At 42.2% G+C, this 26,205-nt stretch overlaps 21 non-coding genes across 21 annotated transcripts; all 21 read left to right on the forward strand.

Moving 5' to 3' along the window:
* Positions 1-13,047: 13,047 nt before the first annotated feature.
* trnak-uuu (transfer RNA lysine (anticodon UUU)) lies at positions 13,048-13,120 on the forward strand. The gene has a single exon. It is a non-coding gene; the product is annotated as a tRNA-Lys (tRNA).
* Positions 13,121-13,322: 202 nt separating this feature from the next.
* On the forward strand, positions 13,323-13,395 carry trnaf-gaa (transfer RNA phenylalanine (anticodon GAA)). The gene has a single exon. It is a non-coding gene; the product is annotated as a tRNA-Phe (tRNA).
* A 575-nt stretch (positions 13,396-13,970) lies between these two features.
* trnak-uuu (transfer RNA lysine (anticodon UUU)) lies at positions 13,971-14,043 on the forward strand. The gene has a single exon. It is a non-coding gene; the product is annotated as a tRNA-Lys (tRNA).
* A 202-nt stretch (positions 14,044-14,245) lies between these two features.
* On the forward strand, positions 14,246-14,318 carry trnaf-gaa (transfer RNA phenylalanine (anticodon GAA)). Its single transcript has one exon. It is a non-coding gene; the product is annotated as a tRNA-Phe (tRNA).
* Positions 14,319-14,893: 575 nt separating this feature from the next.
* Positions 14,894-14,966, forward strand: trnak-uuu (transfer RNA lysine (anticodon UUU)). Its single transcript has one exon. It is a non-coding gene; the product is annotated as a tRNA-Lys (tRNA).
* Positions 14,967-15,168: 202 nt separating this feature from the next.
* Positions 15,169-15,241, forward strand: trnaf-gaa (transfer RNA phenylalanine (anticodon GAA)). Its single transcript has one exon. It is a non-coding gene; the product is annotated as a tRNA-Phe (tRNA).
* A 575-nt stretch (positions 15,242-15,816) lies between these two features.
* On the forward strand, positions 15,817-15,889 carry trnak-uuu (transfer RNA lysine (anticodon UUU)). Its single transcript has one exon. It is a non-coding gene; the product is annotated as a tRNA-Lys (tRNA).
* Positions 15,890-16,091: 202 nt separating this feature from the next.
* On the forward strand, positions 16,092-16,164 carry trnaf-gaa (transfer RNA phenylalanine (anticodon GAA)). Its single transcript has one exon. It is a non-coding gene; the product is annotated as a tRNA-Phe (tRNA).
* A 575-nt stretch (positions 16,165-16,739) lies between these two features.
* On the forward strand, positions 16,740-16,812 carry trnak-uuu (transfer RNA lysine (anticodon UUU)). Its single transcript has one exon. It is a non-coding gene; the product is annotated as a tRNA-Lys (tRNA).
* Positions 16,813-17,014: 202 nt separating this feature from the next.
* Positions 17,015-17,087, forward strand: trnaf-gaa (transfer RNA phenylalanine (anticodon GAA)). The gene has a single exon. It is a non-coding gene; the product is annotated as a tRNA-Phe (tRNA).
* A 130-nt stretch (positions 17,088-17,217) lies between these two features.
* On the forward strand, positions 17,218-17,290 carry trnaf-gaa (transfer RNA phenylalanine (anticodon GAA)). Its single transcript has one exon. It is a non-coding gene; the product is annotated as a tRNA-Phe (tRNA).
* A 575-nt stretch (positions 17,291-17,865) lies between these two features.
* Positions 17,866-17,938, forward strand: trnak-uuu (transfer RNA lysine (anticodon UUU)). The gene has a single exon. It is a non-coding gene; the product is annotated as a tRNA-Lys (tRNA).
* Positions 17,939-18,140: 202 nt separating this feature from the next.
* Positions 18,141-18,213, forward strand: trnaf-gaa (transfer RNA phenylalanine (anticodon GAA)). Its single transcript has one exon. It is a non-coding gene; the product is annotated as a tRNA-Phe (tRNA).
* Positions 18,214-18,788: 575 nt separating this feature from the next.
* Positions 18,789-18,861, forward strand: trnak-uuu (transfer RNA lysine (anticodon UUU)). The gene has a single exon. It is a non-coding gene; the product is annotated as a tRNA-Lys (tRNA).
* A 202-nt stretch (positions 18,862-19,063) lies between these two features.
* On the forward strand, positions 19,064-19,136 carry trnaf-gaa (transfer RNA phenylalanine (anticodon GAA)). Its single transcript has one exon. It is a non-coding gene; the product is annotated as a tRNA-Phe (tRNA).
* A 575-nt stretch (positions 19,137-19,711) lies between these two features.
* Positions 19,712-19,784, forward strand: trnak-uuu (transfer RNA lysine (anticodon UUU)). Its single transcript has one exon. It is a non-coding gene; the product is annotated as a tRNA-Lys (tRNA).
* Positions 19,785-19,986: 202 nt separating this feature from the next.
* On the forward strand, positions 19,987-20,059 carry trnaf-gaa (transfer RNA phenylalanine (anticodon GAA)). The gene has a single exon. It is a non-coding gene; the product is annotated as a tRNA-Phe (tRNA).
* Positions 20,060-20,634: 575 nt separating this feature from the next.
* trnak-uuu (transfer RNA lysine (anticodon UUU)) lies at positions 20,635-20,707 on the forward strand. Its single transcript has one exon. It is a non-coding gene; the product is annotated as a tRNA-Lys (tRNA).
* A 202-nt stretch (positions 20,708-20,909) lies between these two features.
* On the forward strand, positions 20,910-20,982 carry trnaf-gaa (transfer RNA phenylalanine (anticodon GAA)). The gene has a single exon. It is a non-coding gene; the product is annotated as a tRNA-Phe (tRNA).
* A 575-nt stretch (positions 20,983-21,557) lies between these two features.
* trnak-uuu (transfer RNA lysine (anticodon UUU)) lies at positions 21,558-21,630 on the forward strand. The gene has a single exon. It is a non-coding gene; the product is annotated as a tRNA-Lys (tRNA).
* Positions 21,631-21,832: 202 nt separating this feature from the next.
* On the forward strand, positions 21,833-21,905 carry trnaf-gaa (transfer RNA phenylalanine (anticodon GAA)). Its single transcript has one exon. It is a non-coding gene; the product is annotated as a tRNA-Phe (tRNA).
* Positions 21,906-26,205: the final 4,300 nt, after the last annotated feature.

The following is a 26,205-nucleotide window of genomic DNA, read 5'->3' on the forward strand; positions in this document are numbered from 1 at the left end:
CTGAAGAATGAGTAAACACAGTATCACATCCCAAGAGTTCAACAAGGGAACCAAAGTCGGAAGTTAAAGTGTGTGCCAGTGCTGAGGGGAATAATAGATAAGACCAGATGAGTTAAGACGAGATAAGATAGAACCTATCTACCTACCTATTTGAGCTAATCCAGGGGATTTTGAATGTACTTTTGAAGTACACTACCTGTCCAAAACAAAGTCACACACTCTAATATTTGTTGGACGACCCTTTAGCTCTGATTACAGCACATATTCACCGTGGCATCGTTTTGATAACCTTATGCAATATCACATTTATTTCTGCCTAGAGTTACATTAATTTTTGGCCAAGATCTTGTATTGATGATGGAGAGTCAGACCGCTGCCCAAAGTCTTTTCCAACACATCCCAAAGATTCTCAGTGGGGTAAAAGTCTGTACTCTGGTGGAAAATGTGTGAAAATGATGTCTCATGCTTCCTGAACCTCTTTCATTATTTGAGCCTGATGAATCCTGACATTGTCATCTTGGAATATGTCCGTGTCATCAGGGAAGAAAAAATCCATTGATGTAAAAACCTGTTCATTCAGTATATTCAGGTAAAGAGATGACCTCAGTTTTTGGAGACATAAGAGAAGGCACTAGGCATGATGGGAGCATCACTTCATCCACCTCTCTTCTTACCCTGATTATCACTCAGGAACAGGGTAAATCTGGACTCACCAGACCACGTGACCTTTTGCTCCAGAGTCCAATCTTTATCCTAGCAAACTGAAGCCTTTTTTCTGATTATTCTCACTGATAAGTGGTTTTCTTAAGGTAACACAGCTGTTCAGTCCCGATCCCTTGACTCCTCTTCACACTGTGTGTGGAAATGCTCTTACTTTCAGTATTTAACATAGCCGTGAGTTCCACTGTTGAGTTTTTATGATTTGATTTCATCAAACGACTCAAGATTTTTTTCTGACCACATTTCTTCCTTGAAGATGATGGTTATCATTCCAGGTTTTAATAATGTGTTGGACAGTTCTTAACCCAGTTTCAGTAGTTTCATCAATCTCCTTAGTTGTTTTCTTTGCTTGATGCAGGTCAATAATTTGATCCTTCTGAAACAGAGTAACATCTTTTCCATGACCACAGGATATGTCTTCTGACATGGCTGTTTAAGAACTGAGAAGCTGCTCAGTTAGAGTTTAATAACTTGTTACCAGCTGAAACATATTAATCACTGCAGTAATTATCCAGTGGAAGCCTCTTACCTGTTTGATTAGTTAAATCCAGTTGGTGACTTTTTTTTTGGCCAGGCAGTGTATTTCATCATACATACTGATGCTACATTGGTGGGCTCATATTCTTAGTCTGATAATAAAACATTTCAGTAGTGGTGTTTATTTTAGCTAACAGTCTCCACCAGAGAACACTTAAGACTCCCCTGTTTACAACACTCCACAAGCTGACAGGAAGAAAGACAGATGATCAGACCACAGAGAAGCACAGAGTCAGAATCTGTTGCTCTGTTAAGTGTTTACTTTCTTCATGGCCAGTGTTTAGTTGTGAAATGGATTACTCAAAGTCTAACAAATGACACCAGGAATTGCTCTTTTCACTATAGAGCGATATTACACAACCTGACAAAAGTTGTCAACCAATAACTGAATGACATTTTGTGATTTGTGCAGCTACCGTCAGCCTCCGTGACAACTCCCCTCAGGTTTATCTCTTTCTTCTCATTCATTCTACATCAAACAGGTTTGGGGAGTAACAGATTACATGTAACAAAAAAGGTAACTGTATTCTATTACAGTTATAGATTTAAAAAACAGATGTAATCAGATTACAGATACATTTAAGTAAAAATGTTGATTATTAGCAGGATTACAATGTTAAAATAAAGAATGATATCCTACCATGCACAATACACACACTGCTGTCAATTCATTATCATGACCTCTAGTGAAAAAAAAGCTTCACTGGGTGGAAATTTCAGCACTTTTGTTTTTAAATCAAACAATCAAACAATCAATCAATCAATCAATCAATCAATTATGCACAACAAAGGAAGGAAAAGTTGGACAAACTAATAAATGTAACAATTAACAGAAAACATGTAGAGCTGCAATGATTAATCTATTATTAATTGACTATTAAATTAATCTGCATCTATGTTGATAACTGATTAATCTTTTTGAGTCACTGTTCAGAAAAAAATGTCAAAATTCTCTGATTTCATCTTCTTAAATATGAATATTTTACTCAGTTTACTAACAGTAAACTGAATATTAGTTTTGTACAAAACAAGACATCATCTCTTTCATTAACATTTTTCACAATTTTCTGACAATTTATGGACCTAATCACAGCCCCAATTTTATCAGTATCATGTTCTATATTCAGGTAATCCAAAAGGAATGGAAAGTAATCAAGTTACATTTCTTTAATACTGTCATACTTGGACTATGTTACTTTTTAACAGGTATTACTAACTGTATCTGAATACATTTTTAAAGTAACCCTCTCAACTCTAACTACAAATGTCACTGAAGTGGTGAATAAACTGCTGATTAACTGACATCATGTCAAGTTGTTACAAGATGAAATGTTAAAAAGGAAACTAATTGAAAATTCAATTTGAAATTCAATAATGAGAATAATAGTAACATCCTTCACTGAAGGCTGTGATCTTGTGATATTCTTAATACTGTAATATGGACAGTTGCCAAAGAAACAAAGAAGAGTTTGTGTTTAATTAACTCAACACAAACAATTAAAGGGATAGTTTTGGATTTTTTCAAGTGTGGTTGTATGAGGTACTAATCCACCTCAGTGTGTTACCTACAGTAGAGAGCAGCAGATCTGAGAAACAGAGTAGATTATAAATGTTTTAACAGATTCATTGGAAACCCTGAGAGGCAGCTGATCTAAACAGTTTTTGTTCCTCTATATGACTTAAAACTTTGATGCACATGTTCTACAAAGTGCTTCCAGTGCATAGCATGGGTCTGAAGTTCATGCATTGCTGAGTGTTTCTTTGAAATCAACTTATTTCATCATTTGATAACTCAAGTATTCATTCAGTATTGTTTTTGACTGACGCTAAGCACTGTTTTTATTCTATTTCTTTACTGTAAGACCAAAAAAAAGGATCTTTTTTGCATTACTACATTAGTTTTACAAATGTGACTTAAAACAATAAAGATTTATTATAATAACAATAAAGTTATTATTACAAGAATTTTGATAAAATAATTTGTTTAGCTGTGATTTAGAACAGTGGTTCTCAACTTTGGGTAAAAGTCTGGGTACCCTGTGGGTTAGGAGGGATTCAGTGTCTCCTAGGTTTAGTTTAACTCACCGAAACTACTTTGTTAGGTTTAGGAAAAGACTGTGGTTGATCTGTGTCATACAGATATAAATACCTACATGGCTTTTCCATGCTGCGGCCCGGGTGTTTGTGGAAGCAAAAACTCGGGAATGGAAAAAGTTCGGGGAGGCCATGGAGGAGGACTACCGGTCGGCCTGGAGGAGATTCTGGCAAACCGTCCGGCGCCTCAGGAGGGGGAAGCAGTACCCTGCCAACACTGTTTACAGTGGTGGTGGGGAGCTGTTGACTTCGACTGGGGATATTGTTGGATGGTGGAAGGAATACTTCGAGGATCTCCTCAATCCCACTGACACGCCTTCTGTAGAGGAAGCAGAGGCTGGGGACCCAGAGGTTGACTCATTCATCACCCAAGCTGAAGTCACTGAGGTAATTCGGAAGCTCCTCAGTGGCAAGGCACCAGGGGTGGATGAGATCCGCCCTGAGTACCTCAAGTCTTTGGATGTTGTAGGGCTGTCTTGGTTGACACGCCTCTGCAACATCCCGTGGCAGTTGGGGACAGTGCCTCTGGACTGGCAGACCGGGGTGGTGGTCCCTCTATTTAAGAAGGGGGACCGGAGGGTGTGCTCCAATTACAGGGGCATCACACTCCTCAGCCTCCCTGGGAAAGTCTATTCTAGGGTACTGGAGAGGAGAATTCGGCTGATAGTCGAACCTCGGATCCAGGAGGAACAATGCGGTTTTCGTCCTGGTCGTGGAACACTGGACCAGCTCTATACCCTCCGCAGGGTGCTTGAGGGTTCATGGGAGTTTGCCCAACCAGTCCACATGTGTTTTGTGGACTTGGAGAAGGCATTTGACCGTGTCCCTCGTGGCGTTCTGTGGAAGGCAATTCGGGAGTATGAAGTTCGGGGCCCTCTGCTAAGGGCTGTACGGTCTCTGTATGACTGGAGCAGGAGCTTGGTTCGCATTGCCGACAGTAAGTCAGACCTGTTCCCGGTGCGTGTTGGACTCAGGCAGGGCTACCCTTTGTCACCGGTTCTGTTCATTATTTTTATGGACAGAATTTCTAGGCGGGGACCACAGGATTTCATCTCTGCTTTTCGCAGATGATGTTGTCCTGTTGGCTCCTTCGAACCAGGACCTTCAGCTTGTACTGGGGCGGTTTGCAGCCGAGTGCGAAGCAGCTGGGATGAGAATCAGCACCTCCAAGTCCGAGGCCATGGTTCTCGACCGGAAAAAGGTGGCTTGTTCCCTCCGGGTCGGAGAAGAGTCCCTGCCTCAAGTGGGGGAGTTTAAGTATCTTGGGGTCTTGTTTACGAGTGAGGGGAGGATGGAACGCGAGATTGACAGACCGATTGGTGCGGCGGCAGCAGTAATGCGGTCGTTGCGCCGGTCCGTCATGGGAAAGAAGGAGCTGAGCCGAAAGGCGAAGCTCTCGATTTTCCGGTCAATCTACGTTCCTACCCTCACCTATGGTCATGAACTTTGGGTCATGACCGAAAGAACAAGATCTCGGTTACATGCGGCTGAAATGAGTTTCCTCGGCAGGGTGGCGGGGTGCTCCCATAGAGATAGGGTGAGGAGCTCTGTCACCCGGGAGGAGCTCGGAGTAGAGCCGCTGCTCCTCCACGTCGAGAGGAGTCAGCTGAGGTGGCTTGGACATCTATATCGGATGCCTCCTGGGCACCTCCCTGGGGAGGTGTTCCGGGCATGCCCCACTGGGAGGAGGCCCCGGGGAAGACCCAGGACACGCTGGAGTGACTATGTCGCTCGGCTGGCCTGGGAACGCCTTGGGGTCCCTCCGGAACACCTGGAGGAAGTGTCCAGGGAGAGGGAGGTCTGGGTGTCCCTGCTTAGACTGCTGCCCCCGCGACCCGGCCCCGGATAAGCAGAAGATAATGGATGGATGGATGGCTTTTCCATATTCCACCCTGGGTGCAAATACCACTGTTTACTACTAACACCTGGATTTTAATAGCATCTGCCATAAAAAACAATGATTTGTGCTGATCAAAAACAAGATATTTAATGAATAGAAAAAAAATATGAAAAAGAATCACTCAGCCATGCATGAAATCTCTTGGGAAATTAAAACAGATTATTTTTGACCCATGCTGTGCTTTAGAAGGGCAGTGATACTAAAATGATTTACATTACAAAAAAGAAAATATGGATTTGGGATGATCAAATACATGTTAAATGGGGAACAATTGGAATACTGAGTGATTATTAATTTAAACATTAATTTACTGCGGTTATATAGAAAATAAAAACTCAGCCAGGTCTTTTTAGACCCATGTTCTGCACCAAAGGGTTCAGAATATGTGAAATAAACTTCTGCAGGAATCATCTTTATGAATTCCTTAAATATAAATAAATATAAATATAAACTCCATGTTATACATAGGACGAAAAGCATTCATGCATTCATTCAAGCATTCATTCATATGTTACTTGTGTTTAGAGTGTGTGAAGAAATCATAAATGCTTTCAGTCCCATTTAGAACAGAGGTTAGTGATGCACTTCGTCTCTTGTGGCCAACATCAGTATTACAACAACACCAAAACTTTTTTCACTTGTTTTCACAGATTTAAACTAACTAAGAGAAACTTCAATTTCAACTTCAACTTCAAATTATAGATTGGATTTAGAAGATGGATCACCAGAAGTTTTTCCTCACTTTCCTCTCAGGGCTTTTATAAGTTCCACACAGGTTAGTATTTTTTTTTTTTTTAATGTTCCTAAATCTTTAGAACATTAAGAGCATGATTTTTATTCTCTATCACTTCTAACTTCAATCTTTATCTTTCAGAAGTTTTCCATGTGTTCTTCTTCATGTTTTCTCTTCTAATTTCATGCAGCGGTCACTAATCACAGCTTTATCAGCACCTATAGGACAGACTCAAACTCATATCCTTGGTATGAAGGCCACTGTCCACACTGTCCTCTGCACAGTCTGTCTGACTAATGTTGTTGGCTGTTCCAGCTGACAGAGATGTTTTCATTTGTTGTGTATTCAGTTCAGTGACCAGTGATAACAGTCTCTGGTTATTTGTGTAATTACTTTGAATAGAACTACATAACAAACACACTGTCTTCATACATTTATTGTGACAAGTATTTCCTGTGGTCCTGTAAGTTGGGTTCATTTGGTCCTGATCAGGGGAAAAAACATGATATGCTGTTGCATTTTAGTTCTGGTTCATGTTCACACTGACTTTTTACATATGAACCAAGAGGAGGAAACATGGCTTTAGACAGACTGACAGGTACCTCAGTGATTGGACAGTTTTGGTGATTGTCATCCTGCTTCTTCATCATCATCATCGTCAGGACCCATACAGGGAAATCAAATTGTGGTGACTGACACAAGGTACTTTAATGCTTCTGATGTGTTTATTTATGTTGTCTGGTGTCACAAAGAACTCACAAAGAAATAACCAGTTCTAAGTATTGTTTATCAAATCTGCACTTTAGCACTTTGCTAAATAATTCTTAGAATTTGTTATTTCTTGTTATAAATAATGACTAGAGACAGGATGAAAAGGGGCGTCTTGTAGTCTACAGGGTCACACTTAATTTTACAGATCACTAATAAAGCCTAACAAGCCGAATTTTGCTGGGAATAATATGTTCCTTATTTAGTTATACCCTAATTAGACATTATACCCTAATTAGACATTATACACTTAATGGTAAACAATGAGGTGTTGCATGCTGTACTTTATATCAAATGAGATGAATAATGTGTTGTTTATTAGACCATGATCAACCCCTTATTAGGCCATTATGAGTCTTTATTCAAGGGTAATTAGAGAAACAATACAACATAACTGTTGTATTAACAAAAGTGTATTATTTCCCACTGTTAGACCCTTATTAGACTTAGAACTGCACAGTAAATGAAAATGAAATCACACGGTTACTTTTTATTATTATACCATTAGATGTGTAATTATGCTCTAACTACTGTCTAATAAAGAACATATTACAGTCTAATTTAATACAAAGTACTGCTTGTTACAATGTTACTAGTTTCACTAGAAAATTCTGTAAATTAAAGACCTATGAGACAGCCACCTTGTTAAACTGTAGTGTCTAGTATGTGTGTGGTGTCCTCACAGAGACAGTGTTGCTGCTGCAGCGCTGCTCCTGACAGACTTGTCTGTCTGAACTCAGTTTACAGAAAAGTAGTGAAGAGAAGAAAAGAACTTGGTGACATCATCAGGAGGTCCAATGTATGTTCCCATAGTTACGCAGATGATATACAACTGTATATCTCCAAATGAACCAAATGATGCTGCAGCTATAAACTCCATTACTATTTGTCTGTTGATAGTAAATAAATGGATGGAAAATAACTGGGACTCTGTTCTGCATTTTACTTTGCTTTTATACACCACTTCTTTTAAAATGCTCTATTTTCCTTCATTTTATTCTTTCTATATACTTTTTTTAATTTTCATTTTGTATTATTCAATTTATTATCTGATGTTATGCATTCTAGTTTCATCCTTTTTTTTAATCTTACTTTTACTGGTATTATTTTGTGGGTTTTATACTTTGAAAGGTGAATTCTATGTATTCTGTTCTCATTTTATCTTATTCATACACATGGGTTTTTTACATGAATTTTACATGAATCATGACATTCTGTTCCTTATATGTTTATTCTATGTCTTATTTATTTGACGCATGTATATTCTTTGTTGTCAAGCACTTTGGGTGCCATTTCTTATATGGAAGTTGCTATACAAATAAAGTCTATTATTATTATTAATAATCAGAAAGCAATGTTTAGGGCTTCACTTGTTCAAGAGAGAAAGGGAGAGAAAGGAAAAGAGAGAAATATACTGACTTTTTCATGTCTATGAAATGTTACTGTGGGGCTGCTGTCACATTCTTTTAATCTGACATTTTACCTGCAGTTTTAACAGCTTTCAACCTGTTAATCAGAGAAAATACCTGTGCTTACATGTTACTAAATGATTTGCAGAAATATATGAATGGTTTATACGGATTAATTATTAATCACTTCCTGAACAGACTTGATGATCTGTTGATGGATTTATTTGTGGTTTAGCCTTCGAAACTGTGCTAAAGTGTCCCTGCTATCATAAAATCCTGTGGTTGGTTTGTTTGGTTTTCACACCATAAAGGAACTGCTTGGAACCAGACTGAGATCCACATTTTCAAGTGGAATCAGTCCAGTTGTTTGACCCACACCATTCAAGGTTCAAGTCACAGCTTTCACACCAGACTAAACAGGCAAACGGACCACAGTCCATTTTAACTGAACCAGCCGAGGCAGGTGTGAAGATAAAATTCAAGTATGTTTATGGCACCTCAACTAGACACTTGAAGCCTTTATCATCACATCTGAATTAATATTAATACAACTGTGATAATGAGTAAGGTGAGTGATCATGTAAATCAAACACAAGATTATGTTGAAAATCTATTTTTTAAAATCATGAAAATCATTTGAGTAGATTAAAATTCAAGCGTATTCCTAACCTTGACAACTGCATTTTCCAAACTTTCAAGACTTTGTACAACCCCTATTTCTTTCATGGTGAAAATCACTCACACATGCTTATTGTTTCGGTCTCCAAAAGCATCTCTGACTCCAGACCATCAGCCAAGACAGAATAGTGTGCACCTTAAAGGTACTAGACCAGGTGGAAAGACGTTCCACCAGAGTTCAGTCCTCAGCTTCCATTGCATTGCTGATTCTGGCATAGATTAGCATAGCCTGTAAAGAATAGATGACATTACTAATACAGGCTGTACTAATTAAAGCCAGAACCATCATTTCTCCTCAGAGAATCTCTTCAATCCGTGCCTTTAGCTCTGAGGTATGATGGTGGAGAAGAGACAGGTTTGATAGGTTTGAGGCTCTTAGCTGAAGGGCTACAGCTCAACACAAATAAATACAACAAACATGAAACAACATGGAACCCCAAAGTGAAGTATTAAATAAGTGGAAAAAAAATGTATTATGATGTCAAATGACTAAGTCCTGTAAAAAATATCAAAACAATTTGAAAACTCAACTCCTGATTATGAAATGTTATTGGTGTTCATCAGTAACTCTAATGCAAACCATTTATTACCAAATCAAGAGTGTTTGAAATCTGAAGAGAAATAATTCATCTATCATCTGAAAAGATTAGTCATATTTTTCATATTTTATCTTAAACAGTACTCACATCAGACTGAAAGAGTTACTGGTTGCTGCCTGTCTATACTGCCTAAATCCTTCAGTGTGAAAATGCCTCTGGAAGTTGACTGGAAGCTAACGTAAAGCTTTAGCAGTATGTGTTGGAAAAATTCAGTGGATATCGTCCAGAGTTACTTCATTTTGGCAAATATTCTCTCTTGTTTTATTATCCCTTTATTACAGCTAAACAGGACAATTCTGTCTGGGGCAGGGATCTGCAACCTGCGGCTCTTTTACCCCTCTCCACTGTCCCTGTGACTTTGACAAAAAATGTAATAAAACCACAAGTGTCATTGTTGTCGGCCTAAAGTGATTCTTACATTCTCCTAATATATAAAAAAATATATATATATAGTCTACACACTGAATGGAAAAAAGATAATATTTCATCATATAAAAATGGGCATCATAGCCTATATTTTCAACTCAGGGCCATTTTCTCTAAATTTTGTTTGTGGCTAGTCTTAATTCTCCTTATTATAAAAACAGGTGTCAAATTTAAGAAAAAAAGAAAAGTCTCAGAGGCAAATAGTTATGGCGCAGGACAGATTTCATTTTTTTTTTTTTCGGCCCAAAATGTCTCTTTTGCTAGTGCTGCTTGCAGACCCCTGATCTGGGGAAACACAAAATGGGTCTAAAAAGACTGCGACATGATACCCATTTAATTGTTCTCACTATTACATTTTACTGATCTTCAAAATGTATTTTTGCACAGGAACTTCTTCTCTCTGTATTAGTGAGGGTTTTAGAAAGGTGATCACTTAGGGGCCAATGTGGACAGAAGGAATAATTACAAAAAGTAATATTTTTAATCCATATGGGCATGTCTGAACTGTTTAAAGAGACTGAAAAAATTTTAAACCTGTCTTAAAAATGAAATATTCCCCCTGGTCTGTCAAATTAGTATTTTGGTGACACATTCTGTGAAGCCCATGTCTACACTGCATTATAATGGAATATAAATATACTTATAATGTTGATTTGCAACAATAATCAGAAGGATTTTATAATAACATAAGGTCAACATCAGAACACTTAAGCTGATCATTCACAGCTTTTTTGTAATGATCATACTGTATTGTTTTAATGCGTCAGAAAATTATTATAATGCATTACACCTAAGGCAGTTATCATACACTATTCTTGCCAAAAAAAAAAAGTCAGTGAGTGACCAGCAATTATGACACATTATGATGCTTGATCTTAGAAGTCATTGTAAAATTCTTTCTAATGTATTATGATTGTTACTAAGCAATATGACCATTTATGAGTAGTACTATAAAATTTATAATATAATTCTTTATAAGGCATTATAGACATGGGCTTCATAGAAATGGTTACCAGTATTTTTTTTAAGTTGCTTACAGGACCAATTTCTACATGCATCAAAAATAAAATAATAACAGCCAAGGCTGAAATTAGTTTAGTTTACATGTGTGTGTATATATATATATATATCTATCTGTGTGTGTGTGTGTGTGTGTGTGTGTGTGTGTGTCTACTTCTGCATCATGGAATCTCCAGGAGATGTGTTACATGAAGTAAATCTGCATGAAAAATATGATAAAATTCTCATCAACTACTGAAACATTAAAAATCATTATGGAGCACTTGTTAACTCTAAGCTCTGTGTGATTTTCCAGTAATATTTCTTTAATGCTTCTACTGGCCATGCTTTAATTTCAGATTCTTGTTAATTTGGCAGTGTTGACCAAACTATGTAGAAAAATGCAAGAAACATCTGTACATCTCTTTTTCTGTCACCTTAAAAAAATCCAAGTGACTTTTTTTGATGTTTTAAAGAAAACCAATATTTATATGGAGCGTGCATTTCATCCAGGAATCAGCACTAAAAAACTTAAATCCCTGTGTTAATTGTTGCATCTTAGTTTACCACAAGTCATCACAGAAGACATTGATGCTACTTGTTTTTCTCATGCTTTTCCCCCCCAAGAAATAAAGAGACTTCATCTTGTCCCTCACGCTTGGCTTCATTTAGTCCCAGCTGGTGATGGAGTAGTTCTATGTAAACTGGGATCTGTATGATAAGATTATGAGTACTTTAAACCATGGACTACTCGTTAAATCTGACTGATATGATATAGTATTGTACAAAGTTAGTTGCAACTGCAAATATGCTTTACTGTAGAGTAAGTGATGGTGTCTGGAATGTTTTTTTTTTTTTTTTTTTTTTTTTTAAAAAGCATAACCAACTCTATCTCTATCCCAAGAGTTTGAAATATTAATGGCTTTAAGGTATTGGATGATAAAATACGGGGTTATGACTGTCTGACTGTGGCCTTGCAGCAATTTATGCACCATATTTAAGAATTCAAGGAAGCAAAAGCCAAATGGTGAGTCTTAAATAAAATGCACTTACCAGTCCACTTTAGTTCCCAGTATCCAATATGATATCCTGCTGGGGAGCTCAGCTGCGCTCATGCAGCATGCTTCTCTCTGCTGTGGCTCAAACTGCCCCGTTGGTGTGTGACTGGAACCTCCAGCTCCGCCTTTGACTGGGCTGGTACATGAAATGGGAGAGGGGCAGGAATTGTGACAAGCCTGAGCAGCCTGTGACAACGCTGATACTTAGTTAAAATAAAACATATATGTACTGTATGTTTTTCTCTTTTGCATAAAGTGGAAAGCAAATGTTACAAAACAAAACATTTTTAATGAGCTTTAATTTGTAATCACCTAAAAAAGCAAGCTGAGTGTTTAAACTCATCTGACAAGGATTATTGAATAGACAGTTACCCCCGATATCCGATATAATGAGCTACAAACAAGTATTTATTAAGGCTGTCGAATTACATAAAAAATGAAAAGTCGAAACAGCATGTCTATTGAATCAGTTCTGTTTCCATCATTAAATGAGACCAGAGTGATGCGTTTGTGGTGTACAAATTGTGCTGAAAACCTAGCTCGTTTTATAAAGAGGCTTATCTGCATGTCACCCCCATTGTGTGATTATATATGACAATATGAAATACAGCAAATCAGTGCTAAATGCAAAAGAATGTTCTTGTTGATCTAAGAATTTGACAAATAACTGTTTAAATGTGTGAAAATCATATAATGACTAAATGAGGTGAACTGGGTTTGGACTATGTTCATGTTCAATATGAAGGATTACTCATTAAGCTACTCGAATGGTAAATTGTGGAAAATATAATCTCACCTGTCATCATCTAAATAAACAAATCAAATTTATGATTGTGCCTCCTGTGTGGGAGAGGTACTCTCTCAAGTACACTGAGAATGTAACACACAGGACCACAGTTTCACAATGTTCTTTTGGCTGAGTACATGTCTGAAATTACTCATTATTCAATGTTTGACAAAGGTATATTTTAGAACTCGCCAAAATAGTTTAGTTTTAAGAAACTTTATAAGTAAGGAAGCCAGCACATAGGGTTCATCAGGAATTCCCCAGTAAAGCAATAAACCATGGAGAAATCATCAGAAATTCATATTGCAGATGCTCCCTCACTGGACCCTGCTTTTCAGGGCCTGGATAGCTCAGACGGTAGAGCATCAGACTTTTAATCTGAGGGTCCAGGGTTCAAGTCCCTGTTCAGGCGCACAGAGGGCCCTTGAAATGGTTCCTGCTTTTGGCTTTTCCAGAGGGTAGGGTTCAGAGTAACGCTCTTGCAAATCCTGGATGTGATTGACATCGCAGCATCTCAGAAGGCTTAAGGTATCCCCCCCATGGTTCAACATATGAGAGTTTCTTACTTCCATAGGTAATCCAACATTGGGACGTGCTCATTTCCATCTGCGCCGGCCGAAATAGCTCAGCTGGGAGAGCGTTAGACTGAAGATCTAAAGGTCCCTGGTTCAATCCCGGGTTTCGGCAATAGCGATCTCCGTTCTCTATGTGGCGCGGCTGCACTTGTGTAAGGTGCTGTTACAAAGTCATGAGGCAGCTTGTCCAAGAGCCCGCTCCTGTGAGTGGGTGCTTGGGCAAACTATACAGAAAGCTTAGTGCCTCTTCAGCTCCTGTGCATTAGCAATACCTTCAAGTTCATACACAGGGTGTGACTTTGGCAGCACAGGACCAGACTTTGACAGATTTGCTGTATCTGACGGGGGTTCACTGGCAATCGGTTATTGTTAAACCTCCCTCGAAAGTATACTTTGGGTCACACTGCAACGGGCCAAAATGGTTGGCTTTAAAACACTCTCTACGTACGAAAGCCATTTGACCAACACAAACGTGTCACCAGGAAAAAAGTGGGATCCTGGCTCAGCTGGTCCCTGGGTTGATCCGTACTGTTGGCAAAAGCAATCCGCAGTCTCTTTGTGGAACAAGCACCATATGGGATCTTGGCTCCACTTGTCACATGCGTTCCCCAGCAAGGCAATAAACCGTGGAGAAATCATCAGAAATTCATATTGCAGATGGCCCCTCACTGGACCCTGCTTTTCAGGGCCTGGATAGCTCAGACGGTAGAGCATCAGACTTTTAATCTGAGGGTCCAGGGTTCAAGTCCCTGTTCAGGCGCACAGAGGGCCCTTGAAATGGTTCCTGCTTTTGGCTTTTCCAGAGGGTAGGGTTCAGAGTAACGCTCTTGCAAATCCTGGATGTGATTGACATCGCAGCATCTCAGAAGGCTTAAGGTATCCCCCCCATGGTTCAACATATGAGAGTTTCTTACTTCCATAGGTAATCCAACATTGGGACGTGCTCATTTCCATCTGCGCCGGCTGAAATAGCTCAGCTGGGAGAGCGTTAGACTGAAGATCTAAAGGTCCCTGGTTCAATCCTGGGTTTCGGCAATAGCGACCTCCGTTCTCTATGTGGCGCGGCTGCACTTGTGTAAGGTGCTGTTACAAAGTCATGAGGCAGCTTGTCCAAGAGCCCGCTCCTGTGAGTGGGTGCTTGGGCAAACTATACAGAAAGCTTAGTGCCTCTTCAGCTCCTGTGCATTAGCAATACCTTCAAGTTCATACACAGGGTGTGACTTTGGCAGCACAGGACCAGACTTTGACAGATTTGCTGTATCTGACGGGGGTTCACTGGCAATCGGTTATTGTTAAACCTCCCTCGAAAGTATACTTTGGGTCACACTGCAACGGGCCAAAATGGTTGGCTTTAAAACACTCTCTACGTACGAAAGCCATTTGACCAACACAAACGTGTCACCAGGAAAAAAGTGGGATCCTGGCTCAGCTGGTCCCTGGGTTGATCCGTACTGTTGGCAAAAGCAATCCGCAGTCTCTTTGTGGAACAAGCACCATATGGGATCTTGGCTCCACTTGTCACATGCGTTCCCCAGCAAGGCAATAAACCGTGGAGAAATCATCAGAAATTCATATTGCAGATGGCCCCTCACTGGACCCTGCTTTTCAGGGCCTGGATAGCTCAGACGGTAGAGCATCAGACTTTTAATCTGAGGGTCCAGGGTTCAAGTCCCTGTTCAGGCGCACAGAGGGCCCTTGAAATGGTTCCTGCTTTTGGCTTTTCCAGAGGGTAGGGTTCAGAGTAACGCTCTTGCAAATCCTGGATGTGATTGACATCGCAGCATCTCAGAAGGCTTAAGGTATCCCCCCCATGGTTCAACATATGAGAGTTTCTTACTTCCATAGGTAATCCAACATTGGGACGTGCTCATTTCCATCTGCGCCGGCTGAAATAGCTCAGCTGGGAGAGCGTTAGACTGAAGATCTAAAGGTCCCTGGTTCAATCCTGGGTTTCGGCAATAGCGACCTCCGTTCTCTATGTGGCGCGGCTGCACTTGTGTAAGGTGCTGTTACAAAGTCATGAGGCAGCTTGTCCAAGGGCCCGCTCTTGTGAGTGGGTGCTTGGGCAAACTATACAGAAAGCTTAGTGCCTCTTCAGCTCCTGTGCATTAGCAATACCTTCAAGTTCATACACAGGGTGTGACTTTGGCAGCACAGGACCAGACTTTGACAGATTTGCTGTATCTGACGGGGGTTCACTGGCAATCGGTTATTGTTAAACCTCCCTCGAAAGTATACTTTGGGTCACACTGCAACGGGCCAAAATGGTTGGCTTTAAAACACTCTCTACGTACGAAAGCCATTTGACCAACACAAACGTGTCACCAGGAAAAAAGTGGGATCCTGGCTCAGCTGGTCCCTGGGTTGATCCGTACGGTTGGCAAAAGCAATCCGCAGTCTCTTTGTGGAACAAGCACCATATGGGATCTTGGCTCCACTTGTCACATGCGTTCCCCAGCAAGGCAATAAACCGTGGAGAAATCATCAGAAATTCATATTGCAGATGCCCCCTCACTGGACCCTGCTTTTCAGGGCCTGGATAGCTCAGACGGTAGAGCATCAGACTTTTAATCTGAGGGTCCAGGGTTCAAGTCCCTGTTCAGGCGCACAGAGGGCCCTTGAAATGGTTCCTGCTTTTGGCTTTTCCAGAGGGTAGGGTTCAGAGTAACGCTCTTGCAAATCCTGGATGTGATTGACATCGCAGCATCTCAGAAGGCTTAAGGTATCCCCCCCATGGTTCAACATATGAGAGTTTCTTACTTCCATAGGTAATCCAACATTGGGACGTGCTCATTTCCATCTGCGCCGGCCGAAATAGCTCAGCTGGGAGAGCGTTAGACTGAAGATCTAAAGGTCCCTGGTTCAATCCTGGGTTTCGGCAATAGCGACCTCCGTTCTCTATGTGGCGCTGCTGCACTTGTGTAAGGTGCTGTTACAAAGTCATGAGGCAGCTTGTCCAAGGGCCCGCTCTTGTGAGTGGGTGCTTGGGCAAACTATACAGAAAGCTTAGTGCCTCTTCAGCTCCTGTGCATTAGCAATACCTTCAAGTTCATACACAGGGTGTGACTTTGGCAGCACAGGACCAGACTTTGACAGATTTGCTGTATCTGACGGGGGTTCACTGGCAATCGGTTATTGTTAAACCTCCCTCGAAAGTATACTTTGGGTCACACTGCAACGGGCCAAAATGGTTGGCTTTAAAACACTCTCTACGTACGAAAGCCATTTGACCAACACAAACGTGTCACCAGGAAAAAAGTGGGATCCTGACTCAGCTGGTCCCTGGGTTGATCCGTACGGTTGGCAAAAGCAATCCGCAGTCTCTTTGTGGAACAAGCACCATATGGGATCTTGGCTCCACTTGTCACATGCGTTCCCCAGCAAGGCAATAAACCGTGGAGAAATCATCAGAAATTCATATTGCAGATGGCCCCTCACTGGACCCTGCTTTTCAGGGCCTGGATAGCTCAGACGGTAGAGCATCAGACTTTTAATCTGAGGGTCCAGGGTTCAAGTCCCTGTTCAGGCGCACAGAGGGCCCTTGAAATGGTTCCTGCTTTTGGCTTTTCCATAGGGTAGGGTTCAGAGTAACGCTCTTGCAAATCCTGGATGTGATTGACATCGCAGCATCTCAGAAGGCTTAAGGTATCCCCCCCATGGTTCAACATATGAGAGTTTCTTACTTCCATAGGTAATCCAACATTGGGACGTGCTCATTTCCATCTGCGCCGGCCGAAATAGCTCAGCTGGGAGAGCGTTAGACTGAAGATCTAAAGGTCCCTGGTTCAATCCCGGGTTTCGGCAATAGCGATCTCCGTTCTCTATGTGGCGCGGCTGCACTTGTGTAAGGTGCTGTTACAAAGTCATGAGGCAGCTTGTTTCTTACTTCCATAGGTAATCCAACATTGGGACGTGCTCATTTCCATCTGCGCCGGCCGAAATAGCTCAGCTGGGAGAGCGTTAGACTGAAGATCTAAAGGTCCCTGGTTCAATCCCGGGTTTCGGCAATAGCGATCTCCGTTCTCTATGTGGCGCGGCTGCACTTGTGTAAGGTGCTGTTACAAAGTCATGAGGCAGCTTGTCCAAGGGCCCGCTCTTGTGAGTGGGTGCTTGGGCAAACTATACAGAAAGCTTAGTGCCTCTTCAGCTCCTGTGCATTAGCAATACCTTCAAGTTCATACACAGGGTGTGACTTTGGCAGCACAGGACCAGACTTTGACAGATTTGCTGTATCTGACGGGGGTTCACTGGCAATCGGTTATTGTTAAACCTCCCTCGAAAGTATACTTTGGGTCACACTGCAACAGGCCAAAATGGTTGGCTTTAAAACACTCTCTACGTACGAAAGCCATTTGACCAACACAAACGTGTCACCAGGAAAAAAGTGGGATCCTGGCTCAGCTGGTCCCTGGGTTGATCCGTACGGTTGGCAAAAGCAATCCGCAGTCTCTTTGTGGAACAAGCACCATATGGGATCTTGGCTCCACTTGTCACATGCGTTCCCCAGCAAGGCAATAAACCGTGGAGAAATCATCAGAAATTCATATTGCAGATGCCCCCTCACTGGACCCTGCTTTTCAGGGCCTGGATAGCTCAGACGGTAGAGCATCAGACTTTTAATCTGAGGGTCCAGGGTTCAAGTCCCTGTTCAGGCGCACAGAGGGCCCTTGAAATGGTTCCTGCTTTTGGCTTTTCCAGAGGGTAGGGTTCAGAGTAACGCTCTTGCAAATCCTGGATGTGATTGACATCGCAGCATCTCAGAAGGCTTAAGGTATCCCCCCCATGGTTCAACATATGAGAGTTTCTTACTTCCATAGGTAATCCAACATTGGGACGTGCTCGTTTCCATCTGCGCCGGCCGAAATAGCTCAGCTGGGAGAGCGTCAGACTGAAGATCTAAAGGTCCCTGGTTCAATCCCGGGTTTCGGCAATAGCGATCTCCGATCTCTATGTGGCGCGGCTGCACTTGTGTAAGGTGCTGTTACAAAGTCATGAGGCAGCTTGTCCAAGGGCCCGCTCTTGTGAGTGGGTGCTTGGGCAAACTATACAGAAAGCTTAGTGCCTCTTCAGCTCCTGTGCATTAACAAAACCTTCAAGTTCATACACAGGGTGTGACTTTGGCAGCACAGGACCAGACTTTGACAGATTTGCTGTATCTGACGGGGGTTCACTGGCAATCGGTTATTGTTAAACCTCCCTCGAAAGTATACTTTGGGTCACACTGCAACAGGCCAAAATGGTTGGCTTTAAAACACTCTCTACGTACGAAAGCCATTTGACCAACACAAACGTGTCACCAGGAAAAAAGTGGGATCCTGGCTCAGCTGGTCCCTGGGTTGATCCGTACGGTTGGCAAAAGCAATCCGCAGTCTCTTTGTGGAACAAGCACCATATGGGATCTTGGCTCCACTTGTCACATGCGTTCCCCAGCAAGGCAATAAACCGTGGAGAAATCATCAGAAATTCATATTGCAGATGCCCCCTCACTGGACCCTGCTTTTCAGGGCCTGGATAGCTCAGACGGTAGAGCATCAGACTTTTAATCTGAGGGTCCAGGGTTCAAGTCCCTGTTCAGGCGCACAGAGGGCCCTTGAAATGGTTCCTGCTTTTGGCTTTTCCATATGGTAGGGTTCAGAGTAACGCTCTTGCAAATCCTGGATGTGATTGACATCGCAGCATCTCAGAAGGCTTAAGGTATCCCCCCCATGGTTCAACATATGAGAGTTTCTTACTTCCATAGGTAATCCAACATTGGGACGTGCTCGTTTCCATCTGCGCCGGCCGAAATAGCTCAGCTGGGAGAGCGTTAGACTGAAGATCTAAAGGTCCCTGGTTCAATCCCGGGTTTCGGCAATAGCGATCTCCGTTCTCTATGTGGCGCGGCTGCACTTGTGTAAGGTGCTGTTACAAAGTCATGAGGCAGCTTGTCCAAGGGCCCGCTCTTGTGAGTGGGTGCTTGGGCAAACTATACAGAAAGCTTAGTGCCTCTTCAGCTCCTGTGCATTAGCAATACCTTCAAGTTCATACACAGGGTGTGACTTTGGCAGCACAGGACCAGACTTTGACAGATTTGCTGTATCTGACGGGGGTTCACTGGCAATCGGTTATTGTTAAACCTCCCTCGAAAGTATACTTTGGGTCACACTGCAACGGGCCAAAATGGTTGGCTTTAAAACACTCTCTACGTACGAAAGCCATTTGACCAACACAAACGTGTCACCAGGAAAAAAGTGGGATCCTGACTCAGCTGGTCCCTGGGTTGATCCGTACGGTTGGCAAAAGCAATCCGCAGTCTCTTTGTGGAACAAGCACCATATGGGATCTTGGCTCCACTTGTCACATGCGTTCCCCAGCAAGGCAATAAACCGTGGAGAAATCATCAGAAATTCATATTGCAGATGGCCCCTCACTGGACCCTGCTTTTCAGGGCCTGGATAGCTCAGACGGTAGAGCATCAGACTTTTAATCTGAGGGTCCAGGGTTCAAGTCCCTGTTCAGGCGCACAGAGGGCCCTTGAAATGGTTCCTGCTTTTGGCTTTTCCATAGGGTAGGGTTCAGAGTAACGCTCTTGCAAATCCTGGATGTGATTGACATCGCAGCATCTCAGAAGGCTTAAGGTATCCCCCCCATGGTTCAACATATGAGAGTTTCTTACTTCCATAGGTAATCCAACATTGGGACGTGCTCGTTTCCATCTGCGCCGGCCGAAATAGCTCAGCTGGGAGAGCGTTAGACTGAAGATCTAAAGGTCCCTGGTTCAATCCCGGGTTTCGGCAATAGCGATCTCCGTTCTCTATGTGGCGCGGCTGCACTTGTGTAAGGTGCTGTTACAAAGTCATGAGGCAGCTTGTCCAAGGGCCCGCTCTTGTGAGTGGGTGCTTGGGCAAACTATACAGAAAGCTTAGTGCCTCTTCAGCTCCTGTGCATTAGCAATACCTTCAAGTTCATACACAGGGTGTGACTTTGGCAGCACAGGACCAGACTTTGACAGATTTGCTGTATCTGACGGGGGTTCACTGGCAATCGGTTATTGTTAAACCTCCCTCGAAAGTATACTTTGGCTCACACTGCAACGGGCCAAAATGGTTGGCTTTAAAACACTCTCTACGTACGAAAGCCATTTGACCAACACAAACGTGTCACCAGGAAAAAAGTGGGATCCTGGCTCAGCTGGTCCCTGGGTTGATCCGTACGGTTGGCAAAAGCAATCCGCAGTCTCTTTGTGGAACAAGCACCATATGGGATCTTGGCTCCACTTGTCACATGCGTTCCCCAGCAAGGCAATAAACCGTGGAGAAATCATCAGAAATTCATATTGCAGATGCCCCCTCACTGGACCCTGCTTTTCAGGGCCTGGATAGCTCAGACGGTAGAGCATCAGACTTTTAATCTGAGGGTCCAGGGTTCAAGTCCCTGTTCAGGCGCACAGAGGGCCCTTGAAATGGTTCCTGCTTTTGGCTTTTCCAGAGGGTAGGGTTCAGAGTAACGCTCTTGCAAATCCTGGATGTGATTGACATCGCAGCATCTCAGAAGGCTTAAGGTATCCCCCCCATGGTTCAACATATGAGAGTTTCTTACTTCCATAGGTAATCCAACATTGGGACGTGCTCGTTTCCATCTGCGCCGGCCGAAATAGCTCAGCTGGGAGAGCGTTAGACTGAAGATCTAAAGGTCCCTGGTTCAATCCCGGGTTTCGGCAATAGCGATCTCCGTTCTCTATGTGGCGCGGCTGCACTTGTGTAAGGTGCTGTTACAAAGTCATGAGGCAGCTTGTCCAAGGGCCCGCTCTTGTGAGTGGGTGCTTGGGCAAACTATACAGAAAGCTTAGTGCCTCTTCAGCTCCTGTGCATTAGCAATACCTTCAAGTTCATACACAGGGTGTGACTTTGGCAGCACAGGACCAGACTTTGACAGATTTGCTGTATCTGACGGGGGTTCACTGGCAATCGGTTATTGTTAAACCTCCCTCGAAAGTATACTTTGGCTCACACTGCAACGGGCCAAAATGGTTGGCTTTAAAACACTCTCTACGTACGAAAGCCATTTGACCAACACAAACGTGTCACCAGGAAAAAAGTGGGATCCTGGCTCAGCTGGTCCCTGGGTTGATCCGTACGGTTGGCAAAAGCAATCCGCAGTCTCTTTGTGGAACAAGCACCATATGGGATCTTGGCTCCACTTGTCACATGCGTTCCCCAGCAAGGCAATAAACCGTGGAGAAATCATCAGAAATTCATATTGCAGATGCCCCCTCACTGGACCCTGCTTTTCAGGGCCTGGATAGCTCAGACGGTAGAGCATCAGACTTTTAATCTGAGGGTCCAGGGTTCAAGTCCCTGTTCAGGCGCACAGAGGGCCCTTGAAATGGTTCCTGCTTTTGGCTTTTCCAGAGGGTAGGGTTCAGAGTAACGCTCTTGCAAATCCTGGATGTGATTGACATCGCAGCATCTCAGAAGGCTTAAGGTATCCCCCCCATGGTTCAACATATGAGAGTTTCTTACTTCCATAGGTAATCCAACATTGGGACGTGCTCGTTTCCATCTGCGCCGGCCGAAATAGCTCAGCTGGGAGAGCGTTAGACTGAAGATCTAAAGGTCCCTGGTTCAATCCCGGGTTTCGGCAATAGCGATCTCCGTTCTCTATGTGGCGCGGCTGCACTTGTGTAAGGTGCTGTTACAAAGTCATGAGGCAGCTTGTCCAAGGGCCCGCTCTTGTGAGTGGGTGCTTGGGCAAACTATACAGAAAGCTTAGTGCCTCTTCAGCTCCTGTGCATTAACAATACCTTCAAGTTCATACACAGGGTGTGACTTTGGCAGCACAGGACCAGACTTTGACAGATTTGCTGTATCTGACGGGGGTTCACTGGCAATCGGTTATTGTTAAACCTCCCTCGAAAGTATACTTTGGCTCACACTGCAACGGGCCAAAATGGTTGGCTTTAAAACACTCTCTACGTACGAAAGCCATTTGACCAACACAAACATGTCATCAGGAAGAAAGTGGGATCCTCATTGGTATAACAAATGAATGCCTCAAACATTTAGCCCAACTATATGTGTCTATATAAATGGGTTCTTATTTTTGTAGTTGGGTATGTGGAAGTTCAGTCCTGTACAAAAAGTAAGAAAAATTCACATTGAAAGATGAAAGCTATTTCTTTGTAGATTCATTTAACAGCGTGGTGCACTTCCCTTTATGTTAGTAAACATTGAACATTTGTTTGAAAAGTCCAAAGTTTATACCTCAATTATTTTTCAGCGTCAATATTCTTCTCTGACATTTTTTGTTTAGGGGGTGTGACTGTGTATATTATATATCTTAAACTGAAGTGATGTGTTTTTTCTTACAAATGTTCCAGTGTCTTATCAAGCCAAAACTCTGGATTATTCTTCAGGACCATGACATTCGAAAACTGGATTTACCTCATGGAATTCTTGGGACAATGGTTGAACTTGTCTGTTGTGAGACAGACATTTGGGCTTGATGGTAATTTTGCTTTGCATTATAAGGATGCTGACTTTGGAGAGGAATATTTTTCTCTTACATCAACAAGTGAGATTAAGGACTCAAGACAGAAGGTTGGTAACATTGCTGACTCCGCAACATTTGTTCTGACCTTGATTCTCAATGCAGTGCTCTGTACACTGTAAAGAGGAGAGTGATGACCTGAGTGTGTGGAAGAGACTGCATGTTACAGATTTCTTTTTTTCTTTTTACAGATTTATTTGTACAGAGACACCACCACTACACAGTTTCCATTAAAGAACTAACTCGTTTGTGGTCCAGGTCCTTCCTTCAAACATTACGGTCTGAGAACATAATGCAGATCACACGGCAGTCCATCTAGTTAGATGTAAGACTGCCATGGCCAGACACACCTGTTACACCTATAACACAGAGCTTGTGCTTGCCTCAGGAAATGTTTTTTAGAAGGATGGAACTCAACTCAACTTTACCACAATCCTTCCAGTCATCCATCACAAACTGGTTCAAAGCATCTTTCAGTATGTTGCTGTTTGTATCCAACACGTTAGCAGTTGTCGGATGTTGCTGAGGCACAGATTTGGAAGCATTCTTGCCTCAAGGAGCCGGGATCAATTAATAGATGCTACGGATGGCAACAAAGACTTAAATATAAAACGTAAAACTATAGATCTAAGTTGAAAGTAATTGGATGCCACAAGCTTGATATGAACTCTCTCACAAAGAAGTGAGCACATGAGAAAGCAACCACAAAGAATATCAAAAAGCCAGGAAAGGCAGAGGTGAACCACTTACCCCCTCACCCACAAGGACAAACAGAAGCAAGTTTGGGACATGAAAGGGAGGAGCTCCTTAATGAAGTTAAGAAGAGGAACAACAGTCATATCATCAGTCAAAAGACATTCTCCATGGAATTGTTCAGCACCATTAGTCAATGTCTTAAAAGACAGATGGAAAAGATTACCCTCATTTCTTAGTTGGCACCATCATTATCAGTGGGAGACATGTCCTCAACATCATCCACTAATGACCACAGCAACTTTGGAAACTGTCCATAAAATTCCATATAAAACTGAAAGCGAGTGCACCTGTAGAATGCAGTCAGCCGCTGTCCAATAAGTCCCGGTGGACGTAAACTCTGTAACCCTCTTTTCTTAATAATAAGCTGCTACAACTTCTCTTTGTATACTTTTCCTTAGTTTCCTGTTAATCTTCACCAAAACTTCACTCTTTGGGGTTCACAGCAGGGCAAACTGTTGCACACATGGTGTTAGAGTTTGGGCTTTGTCTCTCCCTTTCCTTGGGGGTATACTACGAAGCAAGCTCAACACAGCCACGCTTTCTTTGCATGATCTGGATCGACAAAGCCTAAAACTGCAATCAGAGATAACGGGTATCACGATGGTGGTTATCAACTCACTTTGTTAATCCAGGCTTTCGTCTTCAGACGTTTGTTGTGTCATTTGACTCTTCTTCCGCATGAAATGAAGCGATCGCGAGCCACTTACTTAAGTCAAAATCATGAGGTTGTTATAATTATGAGCTGTGGAAAGTATACAAAATACATTACAGCAAAAAGCAACATTGTTGCTGCAAATAAAGCAGGAGAAGAAGTTTGCTGTTAGAAAATTACTGATGGACTAAATACGGTCTTAATGCTGCCGTTTATTCTAACATGAAAACTGCACATTAAACATTAAAACTCCATACAGCAGATTTAAACATGATAAAGTCTGTCTGACACTGTCCTATGATGACAGAGACGTGGACATCACTTAAGTTTTTGACCAAACCAACGAAAAATGAGTGTTACTGATTTAAGACTGTCTGTGATAAATGATGATGAGTTTTCTAATCAGTGATCTGAGCTGCAATATCACCAAGACAAAACAGATAACAGTAAAAAGTATTCAAAGTGTCTGTAGTTGCTTCATCATTATTTTAGTGTGTGGATTATATACCATGTAAATTTAAAGTGTTAATATGATCTGCAGCAAACGGGAAAAATGACTCTGCATCACCAAACAGAGGTTACCATCATGACAGCGCGATGTATACCGTTTGTGCCACTGTTACATTTTTACATTATATGGATTCGTTCGGTGATATTATGAACATACAGCTCAGCAGTTTTTCATTGTTAACCTCCTCCCTCAGTTTAAAATCTATATCGCTCATAAACAATCTTGTTAGGACAATAATTAGTTAAAGAACGGTGCTTTTTTACAGACGATTTAATCATAAACTCTGAACATAACCTGCTCCTGACCAGGCTACGAGTTTAGTATAAGTTACCATGGTGATCTAGCCAGGTTAAAAGAGAGCCACCTTTGTGACACTGAAAATCCTGGCTTTAGACTCAACATAGCTCGCTAACCCATTAATCTCGCTTCGTAGTTACACCCCTCTTGTGTTTCATGTTTCCCCTTCCCCCAGTGTGTCATGTTTGTCTCTGTCTGTGTTGCTGGGCGTGGACTCTTGGTTCCCTCCTTCCTGCTCATCCATCAGATCCTCTGCAGCTGCTCTCCTGCTCACCTGCACCCAATCCACTAATCAAGACACTGCAGTATATAACCCTGGCTCAGACTTCCACACTCTGCCAGATCGTTCAGTTTCCTATGTGGTACAGACATCTAGGCTCTTGCCTGCTAAAGGTTTTGTTAGTGTGTTTTTGGATGTTTGTTTTTCTGGACCTCAGTACCTCCTTTTTCCTGTGCTTCAGATACTCCACGCTAGCTCTGCCTGAACCAGCCTTGTCTCAGTCCTCTGCCTCCAGCTCCTTTGCCTGCCCTGCTCAGCCCTCTGCAGCCTGAACCCTGTTTGTCTCAGCCAAGCCTTAGGACAACCTTCAAAAAGGAACACATAATAAACTGTCTAAACCTCTCTCTGTCTCCAGAGGGGTATACTGCGAAGCGAGATTAATGGGTTAGCGAGCTATGTTGAGTCTAAAGCCAGGATTTTCAGTGTCATGAAGGTGGCTCTCTTTCAACCTGGCTAGATCACCATGGTAACTTATACTAAACTCATAACCTGGTCGGGAGCAGGTTATGTTCAGAGTTTATGATTAAATCGTCTGTAAAAAGCGCCGTTCTTTAACTAATTATTGTCCTAACAAGGTTCTTTATGAGCGATATAGATTTTAAACTGAGGGAAGACATTAAAAATGAAAAGCTGCTGAGCTGTATGTTCATAATATCACAGAACGAATCCATATAATGTAAAAATGACACAGCGGCACAAACTGTCTGCATCGCGCTGTCATGATGGTAACCACCGTTTGGTGATGCAGAGTCATTTTTCCCGTTTGCTCCAGATCATATTAACACTTTAAATTTACATGGTATATAATCCACACACTAAAATAATGATGAAGCAACTACAGACACTTTGAATACTTTTTACTGTTATCTGTTTTGTTTTGGTGATACTGCAGTTCAGA

This window comes from Lutjanus erythropterus, chromosome 17, assembly GCF_056507025.1.
Source record: "Lutjanus erythropterus isolate fLutEry1 chromosome 17, fLutEry1.hap2, whole genome shotgun sequence".
NCBI classification, from domain to species: domain Eukaryota; kingdom Metazoa; phylum Chordata; class Actinopteri; order Lutjaniformes; family Lutjanidae; genus Lutjanus; species Lutjanus erythropterus.